Source organism: Podarcis bocagei, assembly GCF_964188305.1.
Source record: "Podarcis bocagei genome assembly, chromosome: 6".
Classification (NCBI taxonomy): Eukaryota; Metazoa; Chordata; class Lepidosauria; order Squamata; family Lacertidae; genus Podarcis; species Podarcis bocagei.
In genome coordinates, this window is record NC_138130.1 from 67,436,742 (window position 1) to 67,456,803 (window position 20,062).

The following is a 20,062-nucleotide window of genomic DNA, read 5'->3' on the forward strand; positions in this document are numbered from 1 at the left end:
TCCTACAACAAGTTACTACATAATACAATTTACAGGCGTTTTATGCTGTTTGCAAAGAATAAAGAGTTCATTGTCTATGCAAAGGAATAAAAGGACATGTATCCAAAATAAAAATGCCAGCATTCAGAAATTAGTGGAAGAAATTAGGACACAATGATCCTGACCTCAAGTCACCACTATTCAACAAAAAGGTTTCAAGGGAAGGCTCTATTCAATTCAGATTTAATGTATCTCTTGATTTCTTTCCCTCTACATGTGCTGAATTAGCATAAGCATAGCATATCTAGCATGATTTTACTGTATATGTTGTTGCGATTTAATTACTCTGTCTTATTTTGCATCCATTTGGGATCTACACAGAAACATCACACACCCATGGCTACCCAATAGCTCCCCTGTTTGCAGTTTTATTTGCTTGCTTGCTTGCTTGCTGCTGTATGTATGTATGTATGTATGTATGTATGTATGTATGTTTCTCTATATATCTTTCAAGTGAGGATGCTACTTTGTTCCCTTGATGAAGTGGGCACTTGCTTATGCCCCAATAAATCTATTAATCTTTAAGGCGCCACAAGACTCTTTGTTGTTTTTGCTGCAACAGACTAACACGACTACCCCTCTGGAATTTGTTACCTTGCTATAGCCATCTGCCAACACACAGTTCTCCAATTACTTTTGAGAATGCCATCTGGAATTGTCAAAGGCCTTGCCAAAGTCACATTATATGCACTGCATTCCCTTTATCCATCAAACCAATTATTCTGTCAAGGAGGGGAATGAGATATGGTTAGTGATTTTTCCCGCTCCGCCTGCCTCAAGTGGTGGGAAGTTCAGAGCTGTCTTTTAAGTAGAAAAAACAGTGGAAAGAAACCTATGGTGTCTATATCTGATCCTTTACAACATACAGGTTGGACAGGCATGATCATCACACACATAAAACAGAGAACTATCCTACCCAATTAACATTCACACATCCATCACCAATCCCACCCACAGCACAAGAAAATCTAGCTAACTCCCAAAAGTCTGACACTGAATTCCTTTGCTCCACCCTACAAATGGCCAACAGGCCACTTAAAATATTTTTAATTATAGGTCTATCAGAGTGCCTTTAAACAAATTTTTTAAAACCTGCAATGTTTTCTCCTTTTTCATTATACATAAATCCAAATCTGCCATCCATTCCATGATGCTATAAGAATTTCCCCAAGCAATATAGCTAAAATATATAGACATGCAAACAAAGGACTCAGATTGTTCTTAGCTTAATTGAAAACTTTCACTAAATACTCAGTTCACTCCCCAAACCTGAACCCATCAAATCCAGGATGATTTTACAGCACAGCCTATGTATGCTTATTCAAAAGTAAAACCTACTTTGTTCTGTGGCACTTACTCTAGGTCAGAGGAGAGAAGTTGTCAGCCAGTGTAGAAAACACTGAGTTAAATTGACCAATGGTCTAACTTAGTATAAGACAACTTTCTATGTATCTGTATCGCAAAATACAATATATTTAAAGAAGCAATACTTAGCAGCTCTAGACCCCTTTGGTCCAATGAGCTAGTACAGCTAACCCTCCTGGACCCATCTGATACTTCACCCATACCTTTTCACTGTTCCTATTCCTCAAATGTTGACATCTCTTAGGGCTTCTTTACTATTAGATCCATCAAGCTTCCTTCATTCTGTCCTATTTATTGAGCAAAACTATGTCCACCATGGCAATGCCACGAATACACAACTGCAGCAAAATTGTTCTCCCTATGAAGTGCCACTGAAGGTCTGCAGTCCTTGATGTGACCTCAGTATTGCTTTACAGGAACTTGAAGACCCCTGACGGTTTTGGTTTGAAACTGCATTGTTTTTTATACTGACCTTTTCAGCTGTTTTCTTATAGGGATGGGGGTCATTGATGGATTCAATATCAGGGACTGTTTTTCATACACAAAACATTTTCTCTTGCCTGTTTTTTTCCTGGAAAGATCACTTGTGGAATTCACCGCAGACAAAGACCCAACTAGGCAACACATCAGAAACCTTCCAAAAATGAACTGAATCACCCAGCCACAATTAGAATCTAATGGCAGATCAAACATGCACTGTTCACCAGAAAAAGGACGCCCAAGTTGATACTCAGTCTTATGGAAAGCAAGTGTGGATTCAGCCAATCATGATTTACCATGGCAATACCATCAAATACAGCTTTTCTGTTGCAACTAATCCTCAGTCCATTTTCATAATAATGATTGAAAACACTACCCTATAAATCTGGGTTATCATGTTGCAAATATTTATACTCTTTATATTCAGGAATGTGGAGCTGGGGCAAAGAGACACAGTATGCAAAAAACTGTTGTCAGACCATGTTTTCAAACTTTACAGCAAGGAAGGCTATTTTTGATGGCATCTCTATAGCAAGTGTTATGTATGCTGTACTGTAATACTTTGGTAATCATTGCAGGATGATTTGAGACAAAAGTGAGTTTTCTGAATAGATTCCAAAGTGGCATGGTCATTTTTCTACCATAGTTTTGGCAAGTCAGGTTTTTTATATCACCATGCAGTAATAAAAATGTTAAACTGAAATCCTTGATGTTTTGTATGTTATGGCCAGTCACCAAGTTTTTAAAAATGACTTTATTCCCAGGTAGGAAGTTCCTGATTATTTATTTCCTGGCTTCTACGATCCTTTTTCTAAACCATAACACTGAAATACTTTATTTCTGGTCCAACACTATAATTTTTAACATATCCATTGGTCAAAAAAATAACACCACATTTGATAGGAATCAGGCTGAAAATATAAGAAGTGCTTCTTCTAGTCCAGTGATTGTGCACCTTACACATGGTACAATAATGTCCTATTTCTATTTTCAGATGACCATCTCAAAACCAATGATAACAACTGAAAGGTACATAAGTAAACTGCACAGAAAAGAGAGGAGGCAGCAGGGCAGGGGGACAACTTGTTTCCTTGTTAAGAGCATATGGTCAGGTGAAGAAGAAAGGTAAATTGTTGGCAGAAATAAATATTACCAAACACTGTTAATTATAAAATGTGTTACACAACTTTGTGCACTCTAACTTTGCAATTGAGGTTTTCAGCAGAAATGTGTACTTTCAGTGCTGCCAGAAAATACTATTATTCTTATAAGAAATGCCTCAACCTTTATTTCTATAACTGGATTACAATGGCTATGAAGTTTGACAGTAAGTATAACGTTATCTCATATATAGCAATAAATAGAGTCTAAGGTCATTCACAGACTAGACTTGAGAAAAATGCTATTTCAATTCACTGCTGCAAAACTATTTATTTCATTTGTTATTTTTATAAAGTCTGCAAGGAGAAGTAATAGAAAGACAGAAAAAGAAAACCATTATATTCTTAGCAACGGGACACAAAATACTGGAACACAGTGATACACATGCTGACAATCTGTTCCAGGCACAGAAGCTCCAGTGCACGCATGGATCTCCTCTGCTTGACATGTTTTTCTATTCATTTCAATGGAATTGCGTTCTACAGAGAAATGAATGGGTCTTACTGTCAGGGCTGGGTGATGAGGAGTTGTGGAAGGTGCCAGCTGGAGAGCCCCCTAGGAAAGCCACAGAGGAGGAAGGCTCAGAGCCAGGGGAGTTGGTGGTGGGACACTGAGCACAGGTCAGAGGATGAAGAAGTGGTAGAATGGTTGAATGTTGAAGAAACAACAGTTGTTCGCCCCCTCCCTGCCACTGACCCCCTTCCTTGCCCTCTCCCTTCTTCCCCCCTCTTACCTTGCTGTCTTCAGCCTCCTGCTCATGAGACGCTGCATCTCCAGACGCCACACGGCCTAGAGTGGCCTCCAGAAGGTCACTCCAGGCCTCTCCGCGTTGGGAGATGCCACACAGTCTAGAGCAGCATCCGGGAAAACTGGGGCATCCCAGATTGGGATCAGAAGCTGGGGAGCTTCTGTAAATTCAAGATGTCCTAATTAAATTGAGACACTTGAGGGGTCTGAGATGAACCAGAGGCAGGAAGCAATTCAGACTCTGGACATGAAGTCGGGAAGGAGGGGCCAGAGGTGGCAGAAGCATCCATGGAGCTTGCCTCCTATTGTAGCAAGTCACCCCCCCCCCCGTCTCCAAGGCCTTGAAGAACCTTGCTTGCAGCAGAACAAAGGGCACAGATAGTTCCTCCCAGGTGCAGCTTAAGGCTGCTTGGGAGATATTAGGCTGGGGAGAAGACTGAGGGAGAAGTAGGAAGCACAGGTCACCAGTCCTCTTTTAAAAATAATTTTGATTAGTTTTCAATTACAGTCCAATAAAACCTCATTATAACAATACCAATTTATAATACAATTATTAATACCAATTGTTCAAATACCGAATTATAGTCAAATAGTCAGTCCTGGCAACTGTGTTATTGGAGGCCAGTCTTACATGGAGGTTTCTCTGCTTATATACTGCTTTCTTGAATAAATAATTTACTTTACTGCTCGTCTCTGAGTCTCCATGCTGACCTGCAGCTGAACCAGCACTGACACTTACATGTGAATATATACAAATCTCTGGATCAACAAGTCAAAGGATCCATACTACTGGATTTAATTGAATGCATATTTCATCCTAGGATAAATCATGAAGGTGTTCATTAATAATAATAATAATAATAATAATAATAATAATAATAATTAGTAGGCTTTTTAACTGGATTTTAAATCTGGCCTGTAAATTACGGTATTTCATGTTACCTCTATGCTAGGAAGCTGTTTCTAGACATTGTTTGTTTGTTTTTAATTATTATTGCACATTGTGTTTTTAATATTTTGTTGTAAGGGGACTTTTATTTATGCACAGCTAGATAAATTTATTATTACACATAATTACATAATTTGGACATATTCATACAAAACACCATGCAGTTCATTAAAAATATACAGAGCAACGCTGCCCCCCAACTGATAACAACTTTGGCAGCATACTAACAAAAACATCATCACTGTAGTGCAACAAAAGCTTTGGGGGTGGGGGAGAGTTACTAAGTTTTTACCTGGCAGCAAATATATGTCAGTGAAGACACCGGACAGACATCACTGAGCAGAGTTTCCACAGATGGGGAGGAACTCAAAAGCCCCTCCCCACCCCTTGCTATCATCCTCTGAGCCATCCTCAAAGAAGGCACCTGGAGAATGGCCTCAGATCAAGAGCTAATGGTCTGGGTAGGTTCCTTTGCCTCTTCTATATTGGCAGCTAAAAAAGCCAATGCAATTCTGGGCTGCATCAATAGGAGTATAGCATCTAGATCAAGGGAAGTAATAGTGCCACTGTATTCTGCTCTGGTCAGACCTCACCTGGAGTACTGTGTCCAGTTCTGGGCACCACAGTTCAAGAAGGACACTGACAAACTGAAACGTGTCCAGAGGAGGGCAACCAAAATGGTCAAAGGCCTGGAAACGATGCCTTATGAGGAACGGCTAAGGGAGCTGGGCATGTTTAGCCTGGAGAAGAGGAGGTTAAGGGGTGATATGATAGCCATGTTCAAATATATAAAAGGATGTCATATAGAGGAGGGAGAAAGGTTGTTTTCTGCTGCTCCAGAGAAGCGGACACGGAGCAATGGATCCAAACTACAAGAAAGAAGATTCCACCTAAACATTAGGAAGAACTTCCTGACACTGTTCGACAGTGGAATTTGCTGCCAAGGAGTGTGGTGGAGTCTCCTACTTTGGAGGTCTTTAAGCAGAGGCTTGACAACCATATGTCAGGAGTGCTCTGATGGTGTTTCCTGCTTGGCAATTATGAATGCTTTTAAATTAATTAATCAAATAAAAGATGTGGCTGTAGGTGACCAGAGATTCACACACCACTAATTAATGTATTATATTGCCCTTCTGACCAACTTCAGTATGAGGAAACAGTGCTAGTTATGTATGCAGTACTTTGGATAGGAAAGCATAACTCCTGCCCCATCACAATCATTTTATGTTTATAAATAGTAACTTTATCTTTACAAATAGTATCTTAAAAACTACTTAGATCCATTACAGTTTACTGAAGTATATAATATACTTTATATTCTTTTAAAAATACATTTTAAAATCCTCTTTTTGTAGCTAGAAGTTCCTCTTTTAAATTTATTTTCCTTATTTTAATTTTGATTATAGTTCCATGAAAAACCCCAAAGCATGTGGCAGAGATTAATCTTCAGAGATTAATGCACTCCTAAATTTGCAGAATAGTTGAAACATTATCTTTTCAAATTATGTTCTGTATGCTTTATGATGACTTATTTTTAATGAACCCAATGGCATATGAAGTATCATCACCAACAAAATTCCTACCATTTCACTGATTTAAAAATGGCCTAAGAGTCATTGTGTTCCTACAAATAAACTTAATAAATCTTGTACTATTCACTGAGGCAACAAATAAATAATGAATTATTGGTTCATCACATGCTCTGAAGCACATAAAACAAGTATTATCCAGAAACATTCTTAGGATAAAAACATGTTTTTGAAAATAACTACTACTTTTTAACAGATTTCAATTTACTTACAGCACTCAGTGATAAGAAATGGACAAGATCTATGCTATTTTCAAAGTAAACTATAATTTATTCACAGGAAACTAAATTTCCTCTTTAAAAAATCTTTAAGAGGATGAAGATTGTGAATGACTCTTGTGGATTTTGGATAGCAGATTTTAAAATCTGTTAACTACCACTACAGTTTTAAAAAGATTTCATACTGCACATTTTTACTTAACTTAGCTCTTTTCCAAAACATGATTTACATGTGGTATACAACATTATGTAGTATGCCCTAGATCATTAAGCATGTCTTATCTGAACAACTTCTGAAACACCTCAAGAGCTGTATTTTATGTTTTATGGTGCTAGTGCACTCTATTCTCCTTTATCCTATGAGGGATTAGAATGCCCCTATACAGTTGACTTGAAGGGGATAACTTCAGACTTAGAAAAGTCTCTCTCTCTCTCTCTCTCTCTCTCTCTCTCTCTCTCTCTCTCTCTCTCTGTGTGTGTGTGTGTGTGTGTGTAGTTATTTTCTGAAATGTTTCTGGCCACAAACATGTAAAGTGAGTCAGAGCTTTGTCTGGGTTTAATGCATTATACAAGAATCTGAAGTGCAGTTATATAAGATAGTTTCATAAATGGAAAACAGCAAAGAATAATCTGACATCAAACACTTAATACTATTTGATAAAGCTTTCTTAAGATATGCCAAAAATTTATCTATTTATTTATATAGCTATCACATATACCACTAAATAGAAACAATCTATAAGCAGTTCAAAAAAGAAACATATAAAAAACTGGCGTATGTATCCAAGTACAATGATTAAAAATAATTTCCTTTTTTGAAAACAACATATTAAAAATGTCAGTCCCATGCACCTCAAGTTAACAGACTTCTCCAAGGTGCAAGGAAAGACCATGTTCAGTTGCCAATGTGGAAATACATGTGTGTGGTCATGTGTGGAGTGGGCGGACAGTGTCTTGTTCTTTGCCTCAGGTTGCAAAATGTCAGACCTGCCACCACAAAACTGAGGTTTATCACCCGCCCCCACTTGGTGATAAAATAAGACACATGAAGACAAGTATTTTAGGTTAATGGGCTAAAAAGGGCCACAACTTTATTGGTTACAGAATGTGAGTGGTATTGGCTTAGGCACTGGATCTGAACAGACTATACTTGACTCCTGCCCGCTCTGCAGGGAGTCACAGAAGGGTTAACAACCTGTAGGGGGAGCTTGTTAATGCGAATCAACTGGAAGCTTTCCCCGAGAAGTCACCGGAAGGTCATGCCATGGCCCTAGCCACCACCTGGGCGTCGGACAGGAACCACGACTGCTGGATTCCTTTAACGGAATACCCTTCAAGGGGAGGGATAGGTGATGGCCACAACCTCCCCTCCAACACACAACACATTTTCCAATGCCTAACTGCCAAACCTTACAAAGTTGTGACGATTTGCTACGAGGTAGACAAAAAAACAAGTGGCTGGTGCCAATCTGCCAAGTGGAAAAAATTCCTACCAGGCCCCTTGGACAACCAAGGTGACCAATCTAAGTTCATAGGTAAAGCAAAACCTAGAGGGAGGGCGGGTGATTCATGGAAGCTGGAAAAGCAAGGGAGAGCTCGTGGGCCCGTTGTCATTTAAATCCAGCTAAACCACACCCCCTGGCCCGCCAGATTGGCCGGCCGGGGGCATGACGTGGGCCCAGGAGTCCAATGATGCAGGGGTCCCGGCCACGCCCCCTCCTGCAAGTGCGGGAAGCGATTCCCGCTCACAACCACTCACCTCTGGGAAGAGGAGAGGCTTTCCCCATGCACAAGGGGCCATGAAACTCCTATCAATGCCTGAAGCTGATAAGTCACTATTTCTCAAAACTCATCCCTCTCTAAAAGTTTCCACAGGCTCCCAATTTAGAACAAATAACATATTCCACAGGTAACTGCGGAGAAATCTTTGGAAGTAGTTGCTGAGTGCACGCACCCTACGGATCAGTGTGAGGATCTGTGGACCACAGTAATCTGGTATTAGAAGAGAAAAAAAGTAGGCTGTCACAGAACCCTGTGAATGCACTCCTCTAGAGCAGGAGTTCCGTTTTGATACTCGTTTCCAAAATTTAGGATTGAGGAACTAACAGATTTCTAACAATCTAACAATATTTCTTGACAATCCAATAATTTATGGGGGTCCACTTGAGATTACTTCACATGCTGCAGTTCTGTATACAGAGCAAATGTATACAGAACTGCACCCCACATATGTACCACAACATCACACACTCTGCACTGATGCATATGCCAGAGACAACACTTGTGGCTGTGCCGCCATCATCATCAGCTTCACCAACATCACCATCTGTTTATTTGTATACCAATTTTTGGTCAAGACTCCAAAGTAATGAACAGGATCCCCCCCCCAACAAGCAAAACAATAATTTATACAATAGGTATTTGAGGGTGTATAGAGTGTTTTTGTTCCAGCCATGTGATAATCTGCCAGTTACTGTCATAAAAATAATAATTTAATGGCTAAAAAATTCCACATACTTTTGCAGTGCAACCCTATACATGTCTATGCAGAAATAATTCTAGAGAGGTTTACTTCCAGGTAAAGGTGTATAGGATTGCTGCCTTATGTGCTATCACGATAACCTACTGTGATTAATGGAAAACCTGCTGTTGATTTTCTGAAGCTGCTGGATGACATTAAGCTCAGTGTTCTTTGATTTTAGATTCATACTGAATATGCTTAGATCAGTAGCAAATTTTTACTCCCGTTGCAAGGATGTGTCATGAATAATGAATATACAATTTTAGATAAGGAACATCAAGGCACTTTTGGTTTCTTTTAAATTAAAAGTAACAAGTGGCATTAAAAACAAAGTACTATAAATGAAAAGTCTGGACTGTAGCAACGCAGGTATGAAAACAAAGTAAAATGGATAAATAAAACATTTGGGTCAACAAAGCAGTCCTTTCTCTTTGTAGGCAGAAGAATAGCAGATTTATTTTTAACATGATGCTAAGGTGGTGAAGGGGCTTTTAGTTCTGAATGCCATGCATAGTCCAGGTGGCACTCCAGCAGTAAGCTGACTCAAGCATGCTTTCAAATCTCTAATCATTTTCTGTGAACTGCAGCAGCATACCAAGCGCGCTATGCCATCCTTTTCCAACTATATCAATGCACATTCTTCAATCAACAAATTGCACTTTGGCACAAGCAGAAGGTTTTAAATGGACTTCTGCCACCTCACAATCCTGGGCTAAACAGCTATGAACATATGCAAAAAGTGTGCTGTTCATTTTCAGGGTCTTTTGATGGCACAGTTAATTGTACTAAAAGTGCAATTGATGGAAAGTGAGTTACAGATTGGATAGGCAGTGCAACAGATGTAGAAGGTCATTCAACAAGGACTACTCATTACTTCAAATTACTACCCTCGAGGAGAAACTATGGTGTATGCCAGGATGAAGCTCTCTCACTGACATCTCATCTTTCAGTTTTGTCCCAGAGGCTGTCTTTCTCTTCTTGCTGTTAACATGGCCCAATTAAAACCAGTTGCCTAAATTTACAAGAAATCTATTGCCATTCTAAATAGCTTTTAGCTAGCCAAATTGTATGAACACTGGTTGAGATCATATTAACAGGAGAGCTGGTTGCCAAAAGGGTTATAAGCTTTCCCACTTATCTAACAGGATAATAATGTATAAATATACAGCGTGAGTATCTATGTAGAGGGTTTTTTTGTTTTTGTTTTAGATTTTCATGTCTACCGGTTTTGCAGTATCAGATTCCTTTATACTCTCTTTAAAGTATTTATACCTATGCCAGTCTTTGTGTGGTAAAGATTTCATACTTAACTGGGCTCAGACATAGACAGAAATCTAGTCATTGGATCAAGGTTATACCAAACATTTGTAACAAAGCATTCAAGAAACCAGACCAGAAAACAGCCTGTTATATTATATCCTTCATTCATAGTCCTGAAACCAAGTGCATAAAAAATCTGCTACCTTGCAATGAAATGCACAAACACACAAATATTGGCGGGGGGGGGGGGAGACAGCTTGCTACCATTGCTTCAATTAACATGGCACATTTAAAGATTGCAATAAGATCAAATACATAGCTCAGTTGTTAGAGCAGGAGACTCTTAATGTCAGTCGTGGATTCAAACCCCACATGCATTGCTGGGGGTTGGACTAGATGATCACCGTGCTCCCTTCCAACTCTACTATGATTCTATGTGCAATGAAATAAGCAGCACTGTCAAAAATCTAAATTATATGGTTTAGGATCTCCATACCTTGTGTGCTGCCTCTCCCCATAAGAGCCTAATTGGTTTTTGGATTGTAATCTTCCCTATATGTTCCCATTCAGATTTCTGGATGGTGGCTATGACAGAAGGGGACTTTTCAGTGGAATTCATAATGCTCTGGTTCTGTGAGATGAATGAAGGCTGAAGTTTTAGTTTGCAGAAAAAGCAGGAGCAGGGATTGGGGGGAGCAGTTTATACTTGTGATTGTGATATGTAAGTTAGGGTACTGAGTTTATGGGGAACTGAACATGATCAGTCACTGAAAAATAGTTTAGTTTTAGTCCTGTCAATTAAAAAAATAAAAAGGTCAGATGAATGTTCAAAACTACAGTACTATTAATTATATATCAACATTTAAGAATCATGCTTCTGAAATAGGAATGCCTGATGTCCTGAATAGCAATTGAATAAAAAGCAAAGAATAAGTAATATCTCTAAAAATAGTGTTTTGGTATTCTTGTAAAGTGGCAAGAAGTGAGTAGGAAGAAAGTGACATACATGCTGTCTATTTGAGGAGATTCCCCTCATCAAGCTCCAAGAAGAACATTGATCAGACTCTGAGGAGAACCTGGGCTGCTGAAGTTGTGCCATGATTAATGATGATTTATGAGCTGTATATAATGTTTAGAATTTAAAATGTGGTCAAACATTCATATGGCCAAAGGATTATCAACAGAGGTAAAGAATGGTTACTTTATTCCCATCAGTTGCTGAACACCTTTCATATTATCCCGAGGTCCTCACTTTGTACAGGCAATTTTCAGTATTAAATGCACCTACAACTTATGGAAATAAATAATGTACTCAGAAACCTGCCTGCTAGCTTGCCTTCGAAGTCAAAACATACTGTGCAGTGCAGTTAGATGACTTTCACAAAAGGCCTATTTAGTAAAAGAATGACATTATCACTGCCCAAGTCCTCTATGATTAATAGAACCCATTAATAGAACAACTGTATTGTGGCAAAAGCTTTTATGGGCTTGAGCCCACTTTGTCAACTGCATGAAGTAGGCTCTAATCCATGAAATCTCATGTCATAATAAATCTCTTAGTATTTAAGGTGCCACGAGATGCTTGTTGTTTTACTGCAGCAGACATGGCTACTTCTCTGGAACAAGTACTTTTTTAAAAAAAATCATTGGGGAAAAATGGTTGGCCTAATCTAAATTTTATTAAATTATTTGGCATGCCAATTACAACATTATCTAAAAAAAGAGAGAAAAATAGACCTTGCCTCAGTGCATTCCATGTACTTGTCACATGTTAGACTATTATAATGCACTCTACATGAGGCTGCTCATGATGTTTGGGAATCACAACAGACCTAGGATTGTGTGGGCTTTGGATGCAATAAGGTACCTCTCTGTATATTCTCATCTGAATGGGAAATTAATGATCCATCCATTTTAACATTATCATATGCCATAAAGCATTATGGGACAGTCTAGGTAAACATATCCAACAGGTCATACACAGGCACAAGCTTGTCTCTCACGTTGGTACTTTGACATTGAAACTAATAATCAAATCTTCACTGATTCTTTTAAAGATGGCCAGTGACATTTTGCCCTAGAAGTGTTACGAGCAACCTTCAACAACACATGCAATCTTTTTTTTGAATGGGGTGGAAGGGATCATTAATTAAGTGTTGCCATTATGATTGTGGTGAGGGGGACCATTGCTGTCACCCCAAAAGTGAATAGTAAGTTTTGTGCAAAGTGATAGTTGTATTTTGTGGTATAACAAAGGGTGATAGACAGGGAGCACTTTTAACACCCCAGGCTATTTCTGCAAAAGTGAGACAAAGGACTCAGCTACACTCATCAATTATATCGATATAACTCTGTTAGAAACATGTGACACCAGATGTTGCTGTAGAGCTGTGATATGTTGCTAATGGAATTTTCCATTAAGAGCTTTTATAATGTGTTTTTATGTAGCGATTCTTTTTATATATATAGATCCAGCAGAAGTCAGCCTCTGTGTTCTCCAGGATCTTTGTTGAATACAATGGGCAATTTTGTTCCTTATGCTCTCAATCATATTTTCCTTGTATATCTTATAAAACTGTAGTGCGGAACCTCTGGTCGGGCCCGCAGACCTAGGCTTGGCAGTGGTCCTAATTTGGCCTGCAAGGCTGTTCCTCAAGCCACACCCACTTGACCTACATTTAACATCATATGCAATATCAGTTGTGGGGCAATAAAGATGCAACTGCGAAGAAAAAAAATGGGAGCTTAAAGTGCACTTCCAATTGTTCCTTGGCCAGTGAGGCTGCAGGATTGATGCTGCTAGTGAACCTCTTTGAAGTTGTCAACTGACATCATAATGAGATTAGCAGATAGACAGGTGGGTGGCCAGTTGTTGATCTGGCTCTCAGGCTGAAAAAGGCAGTTGTAAAAGATAAAGTAATACATGTAGTACGTACACACCTTGTAAATAAGATGGCTGTGGTATGAAACACCTACATGGAAGTCCCCATCCCCCTGCATTGCAGCCTTGTTAAATTTAAATCAGGCTTCAGGGTCAGTGGTTAAAGTGTTCATCTTGAAGATGTGAAATCCAGATTCAAATGACCATGTAGCTATGAAGCTCACTGAGTGGCCTTAGGCAAATCACTTATTTTGCACTCTGTCTAGTGGATTAAAAATAAAAATAAAAATGCATACAGTACTTTTTTTCACCTGAAGAAAATAACATCTAATCAATTGAACTGAGGAAATAAGAGTTCAAATCCATTATACCTCTCATTGACTTCTACACTTAATGATGTGTTTAACACCCACTGGCTTGCTCACAGTCTCTGCTAGAGTGTGATGTAAGATAAAGGGTTTCTTACAAGAAGTTGTGTAGTTGATTGAATATGCTGAGATGCTGAAAATCTATTTGGGATGTTACTGATATCTCCAAAATGGAGTCAATTAACTTTCCTGTTTAAAAAATGACATATTGGAAAACTCTGTGAAAGAAAACAACAATCTACTGACTTAGCGCTGAGCCAGTACAGCAAGGATGTATCCTGCCTACTGTTTTAAAAAGATAAGTAAACGATTTCAAACATTACTCTCTCCAAACAATGAGAGGCAGCCCTTAAACTTGACATTTCCAAAGTGATGAATCTTAAATTAACTCATGTGAAATGTCAAAACGAAGGGGGGGAGTAATCAATAGGTGTAGAGGCAAATCTATAAGAGGTCAATCATCTCATGCTACAAGTGACAGCCCCATGTCTTTTTAATGGAAATAGTTTTAAAATGTGCACTGCATAAAAGGTGCTTCAAAAAATCATTTTTAAAAGATTGAACAATCTATTGACAGAAGTTATTTATTTATTAAGCTGTATTCCTGTGAATGCTACAAAGCTGTCAGGAAAAAAAGCAAGTTGCACGGAGCTTTAAAGCTTCCAAATCGTTAGTTTATTGGCTGTTGACAATTTCACATCTAGTTCTTAGCAACTATAAGCTCTAAATTATATCACTATTAATATATGGTATTGGATTTGCGATGACACATTTCCCTTCCAGGGTGGGGGCTTATTTTATGTTGATCTTTTCTGTGAACTGCCCTGACACCTCCGGGTAAAGGGCGTTATATAAATTCAATAATAATAAAAATAACAATTACACTACAACGTACAATGGCTTATAATGTTTAGATTGGTGAACACAGGTAAAAAATAGTTTATATCGATAATAATTTAAATATATGTATTTCAGTATTTGCTCTTTTTGCTACTGGTTGCGCAAATCAAAACTAAACAGAGAAATAATAAGGAGTGAAGGCGAAGGGGTGACTTATACGTGCCAGACTGTATTGTATACTGTTAAGTCCTGCCCTGCCATATGCTTCATGGTTTGTGTAATTAATAAAATCATACCAAACTGCATAAAAGCTGTCATGTTTCTTTTGTCCTCTTGCCACTTTTAATTTTGGTGTATTTTTTTCTACCAGTGCTCTTTTCCAGCACAATAATGTAGCTTTGGCCCATATTTAAAAACTGTAAAAAAAAATTATGTTCTAGGAATGGTTGTTCTTGCAGCCGTTAAGGAATGTATTATAGGTTTTGTATTTCTAATTTGTAACATGTATTCAATATAGGTTGAGTAAAGCCAGACTGGGGTCATGGGGACTGTCTGTGCTGTGATCAGAGATATCTCTGTAAAAACAGCTTCCCAATTTTTTTTCTATTTGGGGGGGAATTCTATCAAATATGTTGATATGTACTTATGATAGTGCATGATCTCCAACACATGGAAGAGTTGTTTAGGTAAGATAAAACGTTTGGGAGTTCCATACCATTCATGTATAAATTTGAGAACTCTTTCCCTTGTTGCTGATCATCAGATCTGATGTATATAAGATAATATCAGCATAAAGTCCAAGATGTATTTCTTTCCATTAATAGTTATTCCCTTTGTAGCTAATGTTTGGCGTAGACTTAATTAGAATAATTCTAAAATTAAAGCAAATTACGGTGGTGATAGTGGGCAGCCTTGCGTTGTCCTGTGGCTGGAAAAAAACATTTTTAAAAAATTACTTCAATCAGATAATTTGATAATTATAGGCACGTTGGTGATGAAGTGGTCTGTTTACTATAATAAATTATGTTCAATATCTTACCAAATGGATCTGTAATTTTACATCCCTGGACAACACTAGGTTGATGCAGATGAATGTATTTTTCTATTTTCTTTTTGATTTTGTTGACCAGGATTGCTATACAAATTTTATAATCCAGATTAAGTAGAGAAATTGTGTCTACTTTTGAGGGGTCCTTATATGGTTTGGGGATTATTACAATCCTCAATTGTTTCCAGGTTGGTGGTAATGGGACTCCAGTTAGAAGGACATTATATAATATGGTCATATGTGGAACCATCAGATCCATACATGTTTGTCTGGAAAGCCAATCATATGAGTCTGAAGCAGTCCAGATATACAATTACTATCACATCTTCGGTTTATGAGAACTAGTGGGAGCTCCAGTTTGCTAACTATGCAAAAACCTCTGCACGTCATCCTTGCAATAAGTCCCTTTGAAACAAATGTTATGCAAAAGAACAAAAATCAACAGCTAGTCAGAGCATGGTCTCTTATTGCTAATTTGTGGGTATAAAGTAATTCCACAATGGAAATTTAATATCAGCAACTTTTTCACATTGGAATTTCAAGGCTAAACACTTAGAACAGTCCAATTTTCACTGGGTTGTGAAAAAACCCACAATCAACTCCTGTTACTATTCTAAATGATTTTGTCATTACCGTATTTTTCGCCCCATAAGACGCACCGGCCCATAAGACGCACCTAGTTTTTTGGGGGGGAAATAAAGGAAAAATTTTTTATTTCCCCCCCCAGGTGCGCTGCGCTACACCAGGAGCTTGGGGCGTGCGGAGCTCAGCGCGCCCCAAGCTTCTGCGTGCAGGCAAGGTCTCCGCTAGCGTGGGAGAGCTGGGCGCCTCTCCCAGGGCTAGCGGACCCCTGCGCTAATCCAGAAGCTTGGGACGAGCTGAGGTCAGCGCGCCCCAAGCTTCTGCGTGCGCACAAGCAGTCCGCTATCCTTGGGATAGCCGCGGGGCTCTCCCAGGGCTAGCGGATCGCTGCGCTACACCAGGAGCTTGGGGCGTGCTGAGCTCAGCGCGCCCCAAGCTTCTAGGTGCGCGCAAGCAGTCCGCTGCCGCCCCAAGCCTCGCGCACCCGGTGGGACCTCCTGCCGGGTGCGCGAGGCTTGCAGACACTCGCCCGAAGCAGGGAGAGCCCTCCGGAGGGCTCCCCGTGCTTCGGGCGACAGGCTGCCGCCCCAAGCCTCGCGCACCGGGCGGGACCTCCTGCCGGGCGCGCGAGGCTTGCAGGCATTCGCCCGAAGCAGGGAGAGCCCTCCGGAGGGCTCCCCGTGCTTCGGGCGACGGGCTGCCGCCCCAAGCCTCGCGCACCGGGCGGGACCTCCTGCCGGGTGCGCGAGGCTTGCAGGCATTCGCCCGAAGCAGGGAGAGCCCTCCGGAGGGCTCCCCGTGCTTCGGGCGACAGGCTGCCGCCCCAAGCCTTGCGCACCCGGTGGGACCTCCTGCCGGGCGCGCGAGGAATGCAGGCATTCGCCCCATAAGACGCACCCCGATTTCCCCTTCATTTTTGGAGGGGAAAAAGTGCGTCTTATGGAGCGAAAAATACGGTACGTATATGCTCTCTACCAAGGAACAAATGAACTCTGTTTTTCCAAGTGGAGCAAGGAATTATGGACTTAAATGCTGTCCATCTTAGAGGAAACCAAAATGAGAGTAAGAATATGATCTTGATAACAATCTTTAGCAAGGTCAAAAGTGATTGTGATTAATATGCATGTATCCATAAATATACAAGTTTCTGTATTACATTAAATTGATGGCATTATAAAAGACTTCTGCTGAAATTATATTTGTACTCTGAAGCAGTAGCTGTCACTTAATAACCAATCTGCTTAATTCCAATACACTGGTGCAGTGAAATGTTGCACAAGAAAATAAAATAAATGTATGGCACACGGAACGAGTTCACCTGCATTACTGTATGATGGGACAACCCAGAACAACCTGGGTCATGCACACTCTGATACTGATACTTTTAATGATACAATCTTATCTGTTTATTTTAAATATTTGTACTCCGTCCTTCAAAAAAGCTTTTCTTGGAGAGCTTACAGTAAAATTTATTCAAGTGGTGGTAAGTGTTCTTGAAGTAGTAAAAGGTCCCAGGGGCACAGAACTTAACTAGGTTTTATTCCCTTTGGAGGGAGGTCATTGAAGGCTTATTGACGTATTGTAATATTTGTGTTCATTTATACATATAAATATCCCGGTTGAGCATAGGTGGTGATGTTGTTGTTGTTTAGTCATTTAGTCATGTCTGACTCTTCGTGACCCCATGGACCAGAGCACGCCAGGCACTCCTGTCTTCCACTGCCTCCCGCAGTTTGGTCAGACTCATGTTTGTGGCTTCGAGAACACTGTCCAACCATCTCGTCCTATGTTGTCCCCTTCTCCTTGTGCCCTCAATCTTTCCCAACATCAGGGTCTTTTCTAGGGAGTCTTCTCTTCTCATGAGGTGGCCAAAGTATTGGAGCCTCAGCTTTATGATCTGTCCTTCCAGTGAGCACTCAGGGCTGATTTCCTTCAGAATGGATGCGTTTGATCTTCTTGCAGTCCTTGGAACTTTCAAGAGTCTCCTCCAGCACCATAATTCAAAAGCATCAATTCTTCGGCGATCAGCCTTCTTTATGGTCCAGCTCTCACTTCCATACAACACTACTGGGAAAACCATGGCTTTAACTATATGGACCATTGTTGGCAAGGTGATGCCTCTGCTATTTAAGATGCTGTCTAGGTTTGCCAGCGCCTTTCTCCCAAGGAGCAGGCGTCTTTTAATTTCGTGACTGCTGTCACCATCTGCAGTGATCATAGGTGATGATACATCTTAAATATTCCAGCAAACATTCACAATCAGTTGCTCCCATGCCACAGCTCTAGAAACAAAATCCACATGCTTCCCAGCTCAAGGCTCTGGTTTCTTCTCACAAAGACCTTTCATGCCACTTCTAGCTACAGCAGATGGGAAGAATATGGATTACTCATAATCTCCATCTATTATTGGGCGATACCAGTAATTGTTCCCATGAAGACACATCACAGGGTGCCCAGCTGGTCTGAACACTTTAGCAGTCTTTGTCTTGTCCAGACCCTTAGATCACATTTAACCAAAGGGTGGTGAACCTGTGGCCTCCAGATATTGCTGAACTACAACACCTATCAGCCTTGACCATTGGCCATGCTGGCTGTTACAGCAACAGCATGTGGATGGCCACAGATGTCCATACCTGATCTAGTTGAATCCTGTGCTCAGAACAATACACAAATCAAAGCATAAATAAAACACTGAGAATGAATACAAAAGCGGCTAACAAAGCTCATTAACCCCCCCCCCCTGGAGATTTAAAACTCATAACTAAAATATAATATAAAATAAAATAAGGTATTTGCTTGATGCCAAAATGACTCCAGTTAAGCAACTCAGGGAGAAATCTTCTGTAATTGGGGTGACAACATAAATGGCTCTTTCCTTTGTTGACCTCTGCAATATCTACAATAGCAGGACATTGAAGAAATGCCTCAGAATGTAATCTTAAAGCATTAGTAGGTTTACATGGAGAACAAAGTCCATCAGGGACCCTGATTTCAAGCCATGAAGTGTTTTAAGGAAACTTGCTGCCTTAGCTACCTCTATAATGCATTTTTATTTCAATTCTTCACCTGTTTTCTAAGATAGTTACTTACATGTAAGTATGCAAATCAATCTAATAACCCACCCCCCCCATTATGGACATAATACCCAGGTTTACTTTTTTTTCTTATGGTTGTATGGCATGTTTAACAATGATATCTCTTTTAGTGCTGTTCATTAGATAAACCAAGGGAGGAGGAAGATACACAGCAAAAGAAAAGGTGAAATTCACAGCAGAAGCTGTCTTCTTTTTGAGTCATTATTTACAGCCAGTAAAAAGTTATCCAGCTTTCAAAATGAATTTTTTCATTCAGCCGCTCGCTTTGGCTCCAGCACAAACAGAGTGTCAAGCCATTCCAGTCTATGTCAATTCTCTCACTAATGACTGAGCAAACTAGGGCACTTGCAATATGACAGATAGACTGCAGCTTTTCCAGACCTGGTAGGATTTTTATTCAACTGAATGTGGTCAATAAAATTCAAAATGAGATAACATTTATTATCTTTGCAGAGCTCATAGTTCAATACTTTCTTTAAAAATGCCTTGGCTTTTGCTGTGGCAATTGATTCACAGACATGAATTTCAAAAACGCCATTAGCAAATAAATAGAGATGTGAATACGAATTGATTTCCTCAAAACAATTGTAATGCAGGAATTAGGCTTGGGGGTGTAAAGCAAATATAAGGGGGGGGGAACCTGAGAACTACACCCTGCAGTGATCAGGCATCATTCACTTCTCTAACCTTTACATAAACGTTTGAGTGAAGATAATAAGAAAACAGGAGAAACACTTTCTTCTGGTAGCAAATGGGGCAGGCATTCAAGCCTGGAAGAGCTACAGAAATGCCTGTGAGCAGCACTTAAGTCAGGAAAATGAGAACTAACAAAACCTCAGAAGGCAGTCTTGTCCATCTGTTCTTCCAAGTATAGGTACCTTCCAGCAGAACATGTAAAACTTTTGCAGTGGTATTGAGG

The 20,062-nt window shown here is 39.9% G+C and overlaps 1 protein-coding gene across 3 annotated transcripts in view; it reads right to left on the minus strand.

The window, feature by feature from the left end:
• The window catches only part of EPHA6 (EPH receptor A6), a 367,313-nt gene that overhangs the window by 118,049 nt on the left and 229,202 nt on the right, over positions 1-20,062 (minus strand). The gene's annotated exons all lie outside the window — the stretch shown is intronic.